Source organism: Bombus vosnesenskii, unplaced genomic scaffold, assembly GCF_011952255.1.
Source record: "Bombus vosnesenskii isolate JDL3184/JDL3185 unplaced genomic scaffold, Bvos_JDL3184-5_v1.1 scf7180000013448, whole genome shotgun sequence".
In the NCBI taxonomy this organism is placed as follows: domain Eukaryota; kingdom Metazoa; phylum Arthropoda; class Insecta; order Hymenoptera; family Apidae; genus Bombus; species Bombus vosnesenskii.
This window is the reverse complement of record NW_022883058.1, coordinates 818,737-834,272: the sequence shown is the minus strand read 5'-3', so window position 1 is coordinate 834,272 and position 15,536 is coordinate 818,737. Positions and strand designations below refer to the sequence as shown.

General features: G+C 42.8%; 1 protein-coding gene across 14 annotated transcripts in view; it reads right to left on the bottom strand.

Annotated features, from left to right (window-relative positions):
• The window catches only part of LOC117238310 (probable serine/threonine-protein kinase yakA), a 382,495-nt gene that overhangs the window by 52,471 nt on the left and 314,488 nt on the right, over nt 1-15,536 (bottom strand). The window lies entirely within an intron of this gene.

Sequence of the window (15,536 nt, the reverse complement as noted above, 5' to 3'; positions counted from 1 at the left end):
GGAGAGTTCACGCTCTAAAAACAAACAAATTTCAATTGTATATCGTAACGGTCGCGTTTTACTTGCTAGACACGGTAAATCATCTGCGTCGTTTATCGCTGAACTGCGTTACCGTACAAATGTTCCGCAATCAGTCGCGAAAACTTTATTACTAACGCGACTTCGCGAGGGACCCGGCAGTTTACGCAAACGCTTTGAGAATTCGAAAGAGAGAGGGAGAGAAAGTTAAAACGAACGAGAGACGAAATATTTACAAGATGTATGCAAAAAGACCAGACAGAAATTTATAGGCTATATATATATAGGCAGAAACGTTTCTAAACGTTTCTAAAAATGTCCAAGAAATTCGAAAACGAGACGATTTTGGATAAATACGTGGAAGTGGAAATTCTACGCATATATTTGCAGTCTGTACTTTGTAATCTCTATATTCCAAATAATTTTCGTTTTTAATTTCCCTGATTGCATTCGATTTGAACGGTCGTCCTAAACCTAACCGACTAGAACGATCGTCGACCATTTTCTTTGGACGACTTGCACGATGGTATCTTTTTGGGGGGCGTAGACGCGCTCGTTCGCCTTTTTTGGCCTACTAACCACGCAAAGGGGTGAATAGGCAGAGGGGAAAAATCAGAGAAAGGGAGTCGAAATTGCTAACGACACACGCGGCTAACCGCGTTGACCCTTCACGCAGAGAAGTGCCGTCGTCGTACCCTTTGCCGACAATTTCAAAGTGAAAAGGGCTGAAACGGGCATGTCTTTCGCCATTGTCTCGACGGTTTGCCTCTTCTCGCCCGCTATTATTTCGTTTTGCACGCCGCGGTAAAGGATTATTGCTCATTGAAACGATCTCTTGGATAGAGACACGCGTTCGTCGGATGACGAAAAGTTTTCCAACGAAGGATTAACAGTTTGATACAACAGACGCGCGATCGTTTCAAAATGTTTCAGAAACGATGTGTCAGTTTCTATGAGTACGTCTCGTAAACCTTTCGTATTTCGCTCGCGTCCTTACAAACACCATCCATATCGATTGAATAAAAAAAAGTCCACTATATCTTTCATGAATAAATAATTGTGTAAATACCTATGGCGTATCATTTCGCGAAACTAAACTCTTGGTTTCACTGCAAACGAACCTCGAATTTATCGCTCGACAAAGAATAGCCAGACGATCAATTCGTTAACCGCGATTTCCTTCTGCGAACCGAGACGTTGGTAGCGCGGAGGATCGTCGTGCGAAACATGATCCAGTAGATGTGCGTGGAACGAAAAGCGTTCGCCGAAAGAAACGGGCAAAACCGGTTAAAATCCAAGTGTTCTGTCTTTGGCGGAGGTGGACAGAAAATCGATTTGCTCGCGTGGAAATTCCAGAGCGGCTTAAGCTAATAATATTAATGGATGCCGATGCGACAATGCCATTTGCGCGGACGAGACGAACTTCCCGTCTGATGCGAATTCGTGGGGACGCGTAAGTACTCGAAGTAGATTGCGTCAAGGTGGGAAAGACATTCGGTCGCCATGGATGCGAGCTCTTCTGAAACCTGTGGGGTGGTGTACAGGAGGATCGTAGTGGAAAGGCTACCTTCCGTAAGTTTACCGTACGATCCACCCCCGTCTCTTCCAAACCCCTTTCCGTTTCCAACTCTCTTCTTTCCCTCTGTCTCCTGTTCCTTTCCATCAAACGGCGCGCGCGCCTAAGCGCGAGCTATTAGAGTAGATCCCTGCGAATTTGCACGTGGTCGAAGTCACAGCCGGTGAAGTTCTTGCGAAAGCAAATCCAGAGCAAATCGACTGCTTAATCGAGTGACGCGAAATTTGAATAAAGACTGCCGGATTCGTGGCAGATTGCGCGCCTTTATTCCGCTCGCACCCTCCCCCATCCCCATCCCCGCGGACTGGATTACATTATCATACGAAGCCGCGCGAGAACCGAAATGAATAATTTCTAATTACTGGATTTCCGTCGTGCCGCGAAGAAAGTTACGCTGCCACCGATCCGAGCTTTTTTTTTAAATTATTGTTGCAAATGGGAGAGAGAAAAGTCTACAATATCTAACAGTTCTTTCGCTATATTAGAGTTTTTTTTTTTTTTTTTATAAAAGTAAACGTTCAGAGGAAAGATATTTAAGAGTGAAATTTTACCGAGATCGTCAAGGATGCAGTTTCCCTACCGAGTGTAAAAATATATTTTTTACATTTACGAGAGTCCGATATTTGCTGCTGTTCGCGTGGCAAGCTTAAAAGAGATTGATTATTTTTTAGCGAAGTTGCAATTGCAAGGATCGATCATTCGACAAGAAGGATGTTCGAGGGAAGAACGTGAGTATTCGAAAATAACTTTCTGAAGACCTTTAAACATGGTAAGTTTCGGACGATCTGTACGAGCCAGAATTGAATGTCAGAGTTGGAAAGAGTCGCGAGTTTGTCGGAAGAAAACTTGGAGAATGTAACGAGTGAGTTGCGACGAAGCAGGGAAGAGGGTATTATGCAATTTAATAAAAAGTTGTACGTTTCAGTAAACACAGAAGGTGACGTGTAACAGGTAAAAAGAATCAAGAACACGGAAAGAAATTTTACTTTAGAAAACATTGTTCCGGGAATAAATAGCTGCCGGCGTTTATCCTGAAATATTTCACCAATTAATAAATCTTTCTCGATTCGACGCACGAAAGCGTCGAATTATAAAAAAAAATACTCTATTATCTTCGAAATAAAATCAATCGACATCCATCAGAATCTAGAAATTTGTTTCTCCGAAAAGTAAACAAATCCCAATAAATCCAATTCGAATTCGCTCGAGAGAATTACAGGAATTCTCCAATATCTCTGAAACCCTACAGAAACGGAATTTCGTGAAATCCATAATTTACGGTTGCACAAGATGCGAATCGAATTAGGGTTAGCATCGAATCTCCTATTTCTCGACGCATAGCCGGTCGCAAATTTCGCTCAGCCGTTCGAATCCGAGAAAAGTCAGGTCGTGTTGGCGCGGCGAACGCGAAAGGCGTTTTCGATTCCCAAGCTGGTCCCCCTTTGATATGTGGTTAAATCGGTTTTTCTAGACCGCTATCCGCATGAAATATTCACGAAACGCGCGCGCGCCGCAACCCTTTGAGAATACCGGAACGAGCCGAGCTGAGAGTCTTGCAAAACTAATAACTTTAATGAACGCCACGGCGCGCAGCCTCTTCTTTCGCGAATGCCACGGATAAGAAAGACATTTGCATGAGGCACGTCCGCATGTGAATTCGTGGGGATGCATTCGAAGTAGATCGCGACCGAGCTAGTAGGACATCCGGTGCTCGGCTACCTCTCGCAAAAGAAATATCGTCGATCGTCTGAATTCGTCGAAATTCCGTTTTCCGTCGTATCTCGGCTTTCTTCGTTAAATAACGAGACTTTATTAGAAGCAAAAATATAAATTACAAAGTATTCGAACGCTTGTAGACACCTTTAACATTCTGAAATATCATTAGCGACGCTAGGAGATTCGACTATTATGCTTCTATATTGGTAAAGTTTGAAACGAATCCGGAAATATACATGGCAATTTCAAGATATTTAGTACAAGCGTATATTTTGCAACAAATATATATTCGCAGTAAATATCTTGTAATTTCCACATAGATTTCCAGCGTGGCTTCAAACTTGCCCGATATAATCGTGACATTCGTATCTCGTTACAACGCTAATGAAATTTCAGAATGTTTTCTATAACAAGTACAATTTGGACATAAAGGTATTTTGTGATCAGCGTTAAAATATCTTTGCAAGCTGGTATATGGGTACGATATTTTTCAACGTTTCTCGTAATATAATCTTTCTAAAACGCGGAATACAGAATCCGAACGAAGATAGAGGAAAACGGACGAAGATTGTTTGAAATTTATTTTAGTTTGCCCTTCCGCTAAGAATTTTGTATACGATGCGCCGACGCGCATGTAAAACGCAAAAACTAAACTTGGCGCAACGAACGCTGTCTAAAATTCCGTTTGCGTATTCTGAAGGCGAATTAACTTCGCCAGAGATACTTACTCGAGGTAATCTTGGACTGCTCGAGCTATCGCGTTTTTATCCGCGTCCGTAGTTCGAATTATTCCGGTTTAAGAGAAGCAAGGAATTTATAAAACCACGCTCGAACCATTCTAAACCATAATCTCCATTTTCTTCGCATTCTGGATTTAAGACGTTACTTACCATCGGTCTAACTGATTCTGGCCACGTCCAGTCCAAATTCCGCAAACTATAAATATTTAAGATGCACTCGTATTTCGTAACACGCGTGGAAATCTCTGTACAATTCGCCAAAAATGTAGAACTAAACATTGTTATTGCGTATTAGCTTTGAAAAGTCAATTTCTTCGTGCTATCGTCTTCTACAACATACAGCTAAAGTAATACTAATAACAGAATAATGTTGATTCTCTCGTCGTTGGTTTTCCGATTGAAAGGAAATAATGTAAAAGATGTAGCATAAAAGAGTCATAAATCTTAAATGCTTTCAAATGCCATGGAAGATTCTGCGGATAAAAGCAAGATTCTGAGAAAGAAGCAAAGATATCCGAGAGGTATCATGCACAAAACAAAATGGTTGTATATCGTGGTGCTTTGTTCGCTGGAGAGCGTTCCGAAGAGAGATTTCCTTCTTTTCTATCGTCATCTCTGGTTCCTATCGCTTCGAAAGTCTACCAGTCTAGTCTACTTTTATCAGAACGAAGGGAAGAGAGAGAAAGAGAGGGGGAGGCAGAGGGAGAGAGTAGGAGAGAGTTTGTTACGGTCGCATGTGAATTCTGGAGAAGGCATTTGAAGTTGATTGCGTCGAGGTGGCAGGACATCTGGTCCTTTATATACATTGAACGTTTGCATCGACTGAAATTCCTTGAAGGGGAGCCAAGCAGAAAAGACGAGTTCGCCTCGGCTTAAAATGCCTCCATTTTCAACGGACATAGATCCGCGCAGATGTTCCTCGCGAGATTACACGAGTCGGCCTTGATTCCCTTCTTTAGTTTCTTCCAACAAGAAAAAGTATACCACCTTTCCTCTGCCGGGCCCGCCAAGTGATTGAATAAACCTGAGATACGAGATACGCCGAGCGATACAGAAGAGTTTTGCTTGATTTCTTGAGTCGCGAAAGAGGAGCGGAAACTTCTCTCGAATGGGATTTAATTTACGAAACGATCGAGTAAATGCAAAATTTTCTTCAATTTGATATTCACTTTGCGATATCCACGAAGAAACACGAAAGCACGATATTTGCGACAGAAACAAAAATTATCGAACGAAACGAACGGTTACTACGAAACGCATAGCTGGCATATCTTTGTTAAAATAAATCGGACGTTTTATCAGTAATATTACTGTGAAAATTCGAAATTCAGTAGGAAGAATCGAGGGATAAATTTCGATCAAGAGACCAAGGATCCTAAATCGTTCGTTCGAATACCACACCGCTGTAACCCCAGCAACTACACGCCCAAAGAAGACGCTTCTCAAAACTCTAGCGATCAAGATCTTTCAAGGATCCTTAAATCTCAAGCTTCGCCCTCGTTCTTGTTCGTGACAGTATGACAAGTGCCACGTGTGCTCGCGCGTGCACCAGTGGCGCAAGGGCGAGCGCGTAATCAGTATTAAACAGGGGCAATAATTTCTCCTCTGGTCTCGCTTATTATCGCGGTACTCGGTGCCCGATTGTCAAGAAGAATAACGAGCTTCCCCGGCGGCCAACGGCGACTGAGCAAGAGGAACGGAGAAAGCGATAGACAGGGACAGACGAGGGAGGTGGTCAGTTTCCGCGAGCGGTCGTTTCACGGAAGCCCGACGTCACTCGTCCCTGTGGAACCGAGACTTCTTTCAATGAATGTTAAATTGCCTTCGCGTTATAGCCATTTCCATTTGGAGGCAGCAACGGCTACGGCCAGCCGCGGAGGACTTTACCGGTGGCTGCGGCACACACACAGATGTCAACCGGACTTGTCGCCGGTTAGTTAACGTATAGCGCCGTCACATGCAACCTACCGACGTCTCTGCAACATGTAAATTTTCTGTGGCGACGTACGCGTAACTTTAACTGCCGGAGACTACGGAACACGAGGATGGATGCGACTTTATGGCGCGATCGGGCGCGGATATCAGAGGCCAACTCCTCACCTTCTAATAGAAACTTTCAATGGAAGCAAAGCAGACTGTTTTTAACGCTCGAAGATCAGGCTTTGACTTTACGGGAAAAGGTTTGATCGCTCTCTGACGAGGATTTCATTTAACCTACCAAGGACCACGCAGCCAAGTGACATGCAAAAGTTTGCCAAATGTAACGTTATTAAACAGGGGTAAATAAAATAAGTCGATGTTTTGCCAAAGTATAAAATATGCATTAGAACAGTACCATCGTTAGACAATAGATACGTTGTACGAGTCCACCTCAGAAATCGGAAGCACAAAGACAAATTTTATAATTTGAAAAGAGAATATTTCAGATGTTACGAAATATACGCAAAGATAGATGCACGGTTTAAAAATAAAATATGTATAATACGTTAATGAGGCGCGTACAAAATCGTTTTCGGATTATACCCCTGTAACTCGTTTCTGTCCATTCACCACTACATAACCCTAACACACAGACCAGTGAAAACATTTGCCAATGCTGTTTCCGTTTATTTACGTATTTTAACAACAGCTATTGCTTTTTATTTGCACGCGATGGTTTTATGACCGGATCGATGTTTTCAAAAAATTTAACAACTCGATTAACGTCTGTAACGCGTTACGATACATACGCGTTTATATGACACCGATAAAAAATGGCTAGGAAATACACCGCGTGTTACACATAAAGCATCAGATTAATATAAAAATATATGTCGCCTGTTCCGAAAGCGTGCAAAGTTATTTGCCCACTTTCAAAAATTAAATTTTTGCTGTCGAATATAACGATTTATAAAAAAAAAATCGTATTGAAAATATTATCGAGTACTTTCGATTATTTCGTTTCATTAGCTCCAATTGGTGTTGAAACTTAGTTATATCGTAACGACCAGTTAAGAACGAACGTTTCAAACCGCGGTAAAATAAAATCAATTTTTGAAATTTCTCTAGGAGAAAACAAGTGCAAAGTAAAGAGAACGCAAGTTTAAGACGCAAGAACAACGATGCTTCCTAGCGAAGTTACGCCAAACGTTATCGCGATAAACAGCAAGCGTCGATTTACCACCTTCGAAACACCGTCTGAAATTTGTCGTCATCTTCCGTGTACATTTCGTAGCAGGGAAAGCAGATTTAAAAGCGCACTCCGCAAATTTCGTGCTCTCGACTACGCGAATACCTCAAGGGGATTATGAAAGGTGATACCAAGGCAAGATTTTAAAGTGCAGGATACACTTACGTCTCTGGACTTCGCTCGGGGATGAAACTACCACAGATTAGGAGTGCAAAGAGGGTGCCGGGGGGAAGGCAGCGAGAGAAAGAGAGAAAGAGAGAGAGAGAGAGAGAGAAAGAGAGGGAGAGCAACAGGTTGCAAGCAGAATTTGCTGATGTCAACTCAGAGAAGACAGCAGCAGAGAGTAGCTCAAGGCGATCTGTATCGATCCCCTTATGAGTGCTTAAATTACAAGCGTATCCTTCCGATTCTTCTGCTTTTTACGCTTCTCTGCTACTCTTCTCTTTTTTCTCTCGCCTTTTTTCTCCTCGTGTTTTTTCGTATCGTGTTTGAGGCGTGTTTGGTATTTCGTTGATAGCAGGGACAAAGAAGGGATTGGAAGAAAATTAAACAAAAACACGCTTTTGCTTTCAGCGTTTTGTGGTTGACACGGCTTGTTGCGCAGCGAATTCATCGAGGATCTTTCCATTTCGTGGCTAAAATTGAAGCGCGACTTTCTTCCCTATAAATGGATTTCTGATTGACCATCTCAGAAATAAATGACCACGATGCGCAATTATCGATATCATTCTTTATTTTGTTTCGGTGGACTTGTGGTAATATACTGTAAAGGTATAAAAATATATACATCCTTTTCAATTGTTAAAATATTTCATAACCTACTTCCTTCTTTTACGATGCAAATAGTTCGTCTTCTACCGTATTTCAATTAATGCCGAAAAAAGGAGTGTTCTCGAAAGCTTCTAATTACATCTATAGTACTGAAAAATATATTAAATGAAAATCGAAGGGCAATAAGTTCCTTTGCCATCGAATCGTGCTTTTCAAGCACTTTTGCGCTCGATTACACGGAATCCGAGCGTTGTTCGATCTCTTTGTACGAACTCCTGTACTAGCTAGCAAAAAGAAAATTTACCTTTACGCGCTAGAACACGCCAGAAATCTACCCCTCTGAGCCAGACTAGCTACTCTCTCGAAACTGCTCGGCGACTCGTGTTTCAAATTTAAATTTATTCGATATACCGGAGTCTGTGTCTTCTCGGTCGAAGATTAAGTCGGCTTGAAGCTAAAAATCGTAAAAGCCAATCGACCTCTTTGAATATATCGCGATAGCTTTGGCTATCTTTTTATTCCAAAGTCAAGAAGACTATATTCCGAATATCGTACGGATTAACTAAGTAGATTTTGTATATCTATTCTAAGGTACGCATACAAGAGATAGCTGTATCTTTTATGGATTCTCCTCTCATCTTTATTGCCGTAAAATATACGCTAATATGGGAATGATAAAATTTTAATAGATTTGCGAAGCAAAGTTGATTGGACAGAAGTCGATTTCGTGAAAACGATCCGAAAAAACATATCGTTTCCGACCGTACCGCGTACAGTTAACAAAGGAATATCGACTAACGTTTTTCTCTAAGGTGAATAGATTAAACGAGTAACTAACCTCAAAAGCAGCTAACTCCGCAGAACTTGTTCGAATCATTCCATAATACGCTTCACGAGAGAGAGACTTGACGAATTCGACCGAATTTAACGAGCGAATTAATTTGTTTAAACGCGTGGTAGAAAGAGGGGTCGAGCGGTGGGGGTTTGAGAGAGGAGATTGAGAGAAGGAGGGGGCTAGTTAATAAAACGGTAGAGAGCGGTCTCGTGGAAATTGCGCCGCAATTTCCACGATTTGTCGCAAACAATGGTCAGGCCAGCGAGAGGTTAATTACGTAAACAGTGTGTGCTCCTCCGGTATTTTTGTAGTGTTGAATTAACGCGGGGCAGCGGAAAGTAACGCGACGGAAAAATAACACGACTCATTTGCACGCTCGCATATACGTGATCATCTCCCAAACGATTTCCGCAACGTAGGGTATAATAATTCGATTCAATTATATCGTTCTCGTGACCACTCGTCTCGTTTGGTAAAATCAGGCGAATTCATTTGACCGAAGGTCATTAAACCGAAACTGCCTGGCGTGCTCTCGCGTTTCCATTAAAACTCGCCGTTGCGTCGATCCCGCGGATTTATCGTGGAAGGTAAACTCTCTCGCGGAACTCGAGGTTCAATTAATGAAGATAGCCGGCTCGTGTTATCGGGAATAAACCGACTGTGATAACGAGTCACCCGAGTGACTAACAGACGGAGGACGGAGAAGGATAAAACGAACGGAGGCAAGTAGACAGAAAGAAACGGAACGAAAGCGGACTTACGTTCGATACGAGAGGCAGGATCTTGAAACGTTCGGTTCATTCGAATTTCTTTTCTCTTTTTTTAAACAAAATTTTTTAAAAGAAATAGTCTCGGAAGAGAGAGAGAGAGAGAGCTCTTTCCATCTGAATTATAGTAGAAGAATAAAAGTAACTGTGCGAGCGGTACGCGTGCCTGCCTCGTAACTTATGAATTCCACGTAATTACGTGGCCAAACAGGGGCAGCAGCTGGGCTCGGATTTTCTCCTGCGAAACACAGACACGCTGACTCGTGGTTAAAGAGAAGGTAACCCGTAGGAAGAAACAGCCGGAAAAACCGAGCAAAACGATACGAGGAAGCAGTGGGATGGGGAACGTGTCTAGAGAGGCGAAAAGGAGCAAGTTTGAAGAAGAGGGGTCGCGACAAAGACAGCGGGCGGACGAAGAGGAGGAAAAGACGGAGGGGAGAGGATTGGTGGATTTACTCGGTTAGCGAGGAGAACGTTGGACGAAAAGAGGGTTCAAACTACCTCGGTTCATTTCCATAAATACTACCGTACTGTCCTACGTGGACTGTCTACTAGCAGAAGGGGTGGCCACCCCCGGTGCTTCCCGTGTCAGACGACGAACAACAACGGAAACAAATGCTGGAAGTACCGGTGGAGAGCGCCGTGCTCGCGGAATTTGCCTATCAGCTATTTCTTGCCGTTTTTTCACGACCACGATTTTCAGAGTGGCAAGGAGAGAGTAGCGTGTTAGTAAATTCCGGCAGCTGGATCAATGAGTTGCGCGCGATAGGAAAAACAACGTTCGCTCGATTATTCATAGGGATCGACCGAGGTGAAATAGTATCGAGAAGTGGACACGGTGATGGGGATCGATATCGAGCGAAGACCTTGCAATTATTAAGCTCGATTCGTCGCAGTTCAGCTACAAACTATTTTTCTGGTAGTGGCTTTCTCCTCATGACCAGCTAGCATTTTAATTTCATTCCTCTCCGATTTCTGATTAGCAAGGTATTTTAAGGGTTTTTGATAGTTTCTTTTTAGTTATCGCGGATTTTTACAGACGAAATTGGGAAATAATTTTAAGTTATGGGAATTTGTCGATTTGCTAAAAATTCTACAAATATAAATCGTTCTAGCGTTTGTAACGCAGATCCCTGTATTCCTTATGAAATTAATTTTCGTCTATCCCGTAGCATTAGAAAGCTTACGCTTCATTTTTTCGGTAGTTGTATCGTTTACCATTTGAACTTTACGATTGTCGAGCCATCCCGGAAGACGTAATGCGACAGATCAGACTTTATCGTTGGCCAGGCGGCCATGCCGCGTGCCGCGACAGCGCAACATGGCCGATAAAGAGGAACGCGAAATGAGAAGGGAGAGGCGAAATGGATGCGAGCAGAGATCGAGGTGGAAAAGAACCGCCCGTTAAATTATCCTTCCCGCAATTATCGCGTCCCATCTCGACTCCGCCGCGCTCTTCATATTCCTCTCTGATGTTTCCCTTCCGCTCTATTACGTGTTCTCCTTCGTATCTTTTTGTTCGTCTGTTGTTTCGTTTTCAAGTATCTCGAACCAAGCGAAGAACTCATGGTGAATCAGAGACCGTAATATTGTGTAATATGCGTACAATTTTCAGAGTTTGTTTCAGTTGTCAACCTCAGACCGTGTTCTTCGCGCGGTGAATATTTTTCTAGTCAATCGTAGCAAAGTTTGTAAGATATCGAAGAAATAAGGTTTCACGATCCAAGGAAAATCATTGTTTCGCGTTAATTTTATGCTAAAAACTATAAAGCTTGTACAGATAACATATATTCGCGTTACAAAGTTGTTCTTTTAATTTTCATCAATCTTATGATATTTCACGGCATCTCAAAATTCTAAAACTGAAAAATCTGAATTAGGAAAAAAAAACTAACAAGCTCGTTGTTTCTATCAAGTTTTTATGTCAAGAAGTATACGAATTTCGAGTGGATACATAAAGAAGATTGAATCTTGGCGGAGGGGAGGAGGATGGTAATTTTAACACAGTTTCCACGAGACTGCAGCAATTTATAGGACTTCTGTAACGGCAGGTGCTTTCGAAGTTTTGAAATCTCGTAGGTCTTCCCACCAAAGTGATCGTATTACTCTCGTACGTACATACCCCTGCTTCAATTTTGATCTTGCCAACGAGATAGCAGTTCCTATCACTTTGCATAACCATGTTGGAAAACTGAAAATACAATCTTTTCCTATCCTCGATTGACTATCGCCTTTTTCGTATCGCTTCAGAGTAACAGCAAGAGTATAGATTTTTCGTGGTGGGACGACTGTTTTAAAATACCCAGACGAAAAAGAAAGAATTTCATACTTAAAAATCCACTTACTCCTGCAAGTTCGATCATAGATGCAATCACATCGGATCTCTATCGAAAGGAAGAAACGCAATTTTACAAAGTATAACGCGATTCTACGGGTTGTAAGAGTGATAGATGTGTGGAGCGCGTGACGAGACAAAGACGGATAACCCGGACCCTGATCTTTCACTTTCTTTGATTTCAAGTAGTCGACGAGAATCGCGAGAGCAACTCATCTTCGCCGCATCCAATTTGCCCCGAGTGACTTCCAATTACGCAGTATCGAGGAATGAAATTCGGGTGAAGGTTGAGATCGTTTGTCATGCGCTCCGTTCTATTCGCCATTCGTCTATGAATATTTACGAGGACCTGACGGACAACCTGCGGAAGATTCTTCGCTGCGAGATGTTTTCGCCCGAAAAAGATGAACGCTCGAACCCCCCTTTCAACCAACCTTGATATCGGCTTCCAAAGAAAATTAGTAACGTATCTGTCAGTTTAATTCTTTGACAAGTTTGACAACGAAAGGTCTGTGAAGGAATGGAACTTCTTATTTATTGGTAGTATCGCCATCTTGGCTTCTCTTGGAGTGCTATTCCATACTTGTGGTATTAAATGCAATATGACACATTTAGGAAAATAATGTACGGTATCTAATTTCAACCTTTTCAAGAAAATTTGTCGGAAAATACGAATGATGCAGCTCTTAATTTGCAAAATGAGAGTTACAAAGTGCGAATCTATTTCTATTGAAAAATCTCGTGCTCTCTCTTGTAGAGACCAACGTGCGTATAACGTAATTTTTCTCAGCAAAATATACTCTTTCCTCCCTTGCTAAAAACGTTAATACCTTTTCTAAGAAGATATACCGTAATAGTGGTTAGTTTTGTGTAAAAACGTGACATTACAATTTTATTATATATCTACAAAGGGCAGTGTAATAAAATTCTATTATGAAAAGGTCGTCTCTCCTCTCGAGAAGCTCATTGATTTTATGAAAACCGAACGATACCCTTTGGCATTAAAGAGAACGTTCTGTTTGCTTCGTGAAAACAATCATACTCTTCGTTTTATATAGTACTTGGCATATTCAGTATATTTATACTTTACGGAAGCTTGTAACCTCTCTGTTAAAAATTCGAACGATCTATCGAAAGCTAGGTACGAGCATATTATTTCATGCATTGGCCATCTAAATGCACAAGCGCTCGCATTTTGTTTTACGTAATCATATGCTTTGACTCAAAGATCGGGCTCCACCTACAACAACGGGAGAGAAACTAGGAAAATTCTCGACTTTCTCTGTTTTAAAAGCTGTCTGATCTGCCGAAGAAGCGCGCATAAGACGAGAGACGAAGAGGAAGAAAGAGAGATTCCCAGTTGGTCGACGGATCGGATCGCGTTTCGTGGCTGAATTCGAATCCGAACTACCAAGGGAAAACCGTATAACTTCCTAATAAAGTATTTAGCCGACGGATGGAAGCGCGATCTAGCCCGCTAAAGGGGCGGCTGCGGGGTTACGGTTTCGGAAGCGTAGGAGAGGGAGTTTCAGTTTCCGGGTGATCTGTGGCTCCCTCGTCGTGAGAATCGATGCTGCCAGCCGGCCAATAACCATACATCGTACGACTATCACACCCCTGGGGTATATACTAACGCACACCACCGTGTCCTCGCTCTCTTTCTCTCCTTACAACCTTCGGATGGTCGTGGACGCGCGGTCTCGACGTTTCCGGTACCTACGCCCGCCTCATCTAGCCGTCTTATTACGAATAGCGAGCCTTACCTCGCCTCCTTCTCACATGGAAAAATCGACCGAGATTCCAGTCGCTGCTCGACGTCTTTCCTTGTGTAGGATTTGACAGAGAGCGAATGTCACGTGGCTTTCGATGGCCTGTTATTAGTGGAATCTCGATGGCGCGTGATTGGGAAACGAAAGTACTGATTTTATTTGGATGTGGTTCGTCGAGTGATCGATTCTGTCGTTTCGTTGTCTTTCGAACGATAGAAAGGACACGAGGTTAGCAAGCAAAGGAGTACCTTGTCTGGGATACTTTGAGCAATCGATCCTAGGTTGCTTCGTATTGGCGGCAAAGATATCGTCAACGAAAGTCTATCTTACGTAATAACTCAAACAGTTTTCATACCTAAATCAAGTATTCTAGGACCATCGACGACGAATCTGACGATTTTACAACAAAAAAGATCCATTTCTACGAAACTGATCTACGATGCACCAGAAACTGCGGGATACTTTCGAAAGCTTCTCTCAAAATAGTATCAATTTTCTTCAGCACGATAGACAAGATCCTGCCTCCATATCCGGCAAGATAAAGAGACGTAGTTTGGCGCTGTGCGGGCTCTGGGCCAGCTAATGTGTCCGCGTAATGTTCGGGGACCAGTCCAATTTCGGCGAAATCTAATCTAATATCATAGAGCGTAATACCAGGAGGATACGGGGTCAATTGCGCGGCAATACCTCCGTCGTGTACCGAGTTTATCAACCTTCTCGTGTTTGCGGATCCGTAAGTAACGCTAGAAGCCTGGCATATATACCGAACGAAAGGACACGAATAGGAGACTAAGTGCCTGTCTGTGTGTAAATTCGTGTGTGTGCGCGCGCGTGTGCGAGGGAGAGAGGAGGAGAGGGAGAGAGAAATCCATCCACGTGCATTGGCAATAACGACGATAGACAAGGGAACACACGAAGCGTCAACACGAAGTTTGCCAACGACCGATCCGATCCATCGGCTTCCATGGCTCCAATCGATCTTGATCGCCTAATTGTCCATGCCTCGAATCGTTCTGGAACGTCTTAGACCGTGCAAGTTGGAGACAATCTCCGTTCGACCGACTCGAAAGAGCCTTTGTCTATCGTCCCGCTGCCCGACCGATCGATTCCCAAGCGACTTCGCTGTTTCCCAGTCTTCCTAGTCCCTACCTTCCTCCTCTTCCATCGGCTTCCTCCTTTAAATTCAATCTCGCGTAATCACGTAGCCGTGCGTGAAGCGTATTCCTCGGCATTCGCGAGCTCGAAAATACCAGGCCGCGGAATTGGTATGCAGTAAACGAGCGACATCGCCGTCCGTTCTTCGTACACGCTACACTGGGTCATTGAAGAGGCGATGCGATTTTGGTATAGTGATGGTTTACAAGGTGGTTATGAGCCGGTATATGGGGGAGATGGCCTAAGCTAGGGGCGGAGAAAAACGAAAAACGTAACGGGGCGTATCAGGATGAGTTTAGAGCAGATATAGACGGCTGGTTGTCGTAAGAAATTAATGATACGAGACTATAAGTTACTACCAACGGAACGACGATCACCGACGTATTATTTTAGATCTTTTCTTTAACTTGGTCCAAAGGCCAAAGTATCTCGGTATCGCTGGCAAAAGTTGAAATTGTTTTGCAACGGAGAAAGATTCTCTGTCAAACGTTTAACGAGATACGCAAGGAGTTGTACGCTTCGTGCCGATAAAATCACGTCGAAACGCGAGCAGTGACGTATATTATGGATAATAATAGCAACGTATTACGCTAATTATTAGAAGCATGTAATTCGCGTATAACATAAACGAAGAAAAGAATTGGCGACCTGTACTCGTGAATAAATCGCTTCTATTATTTAAAAG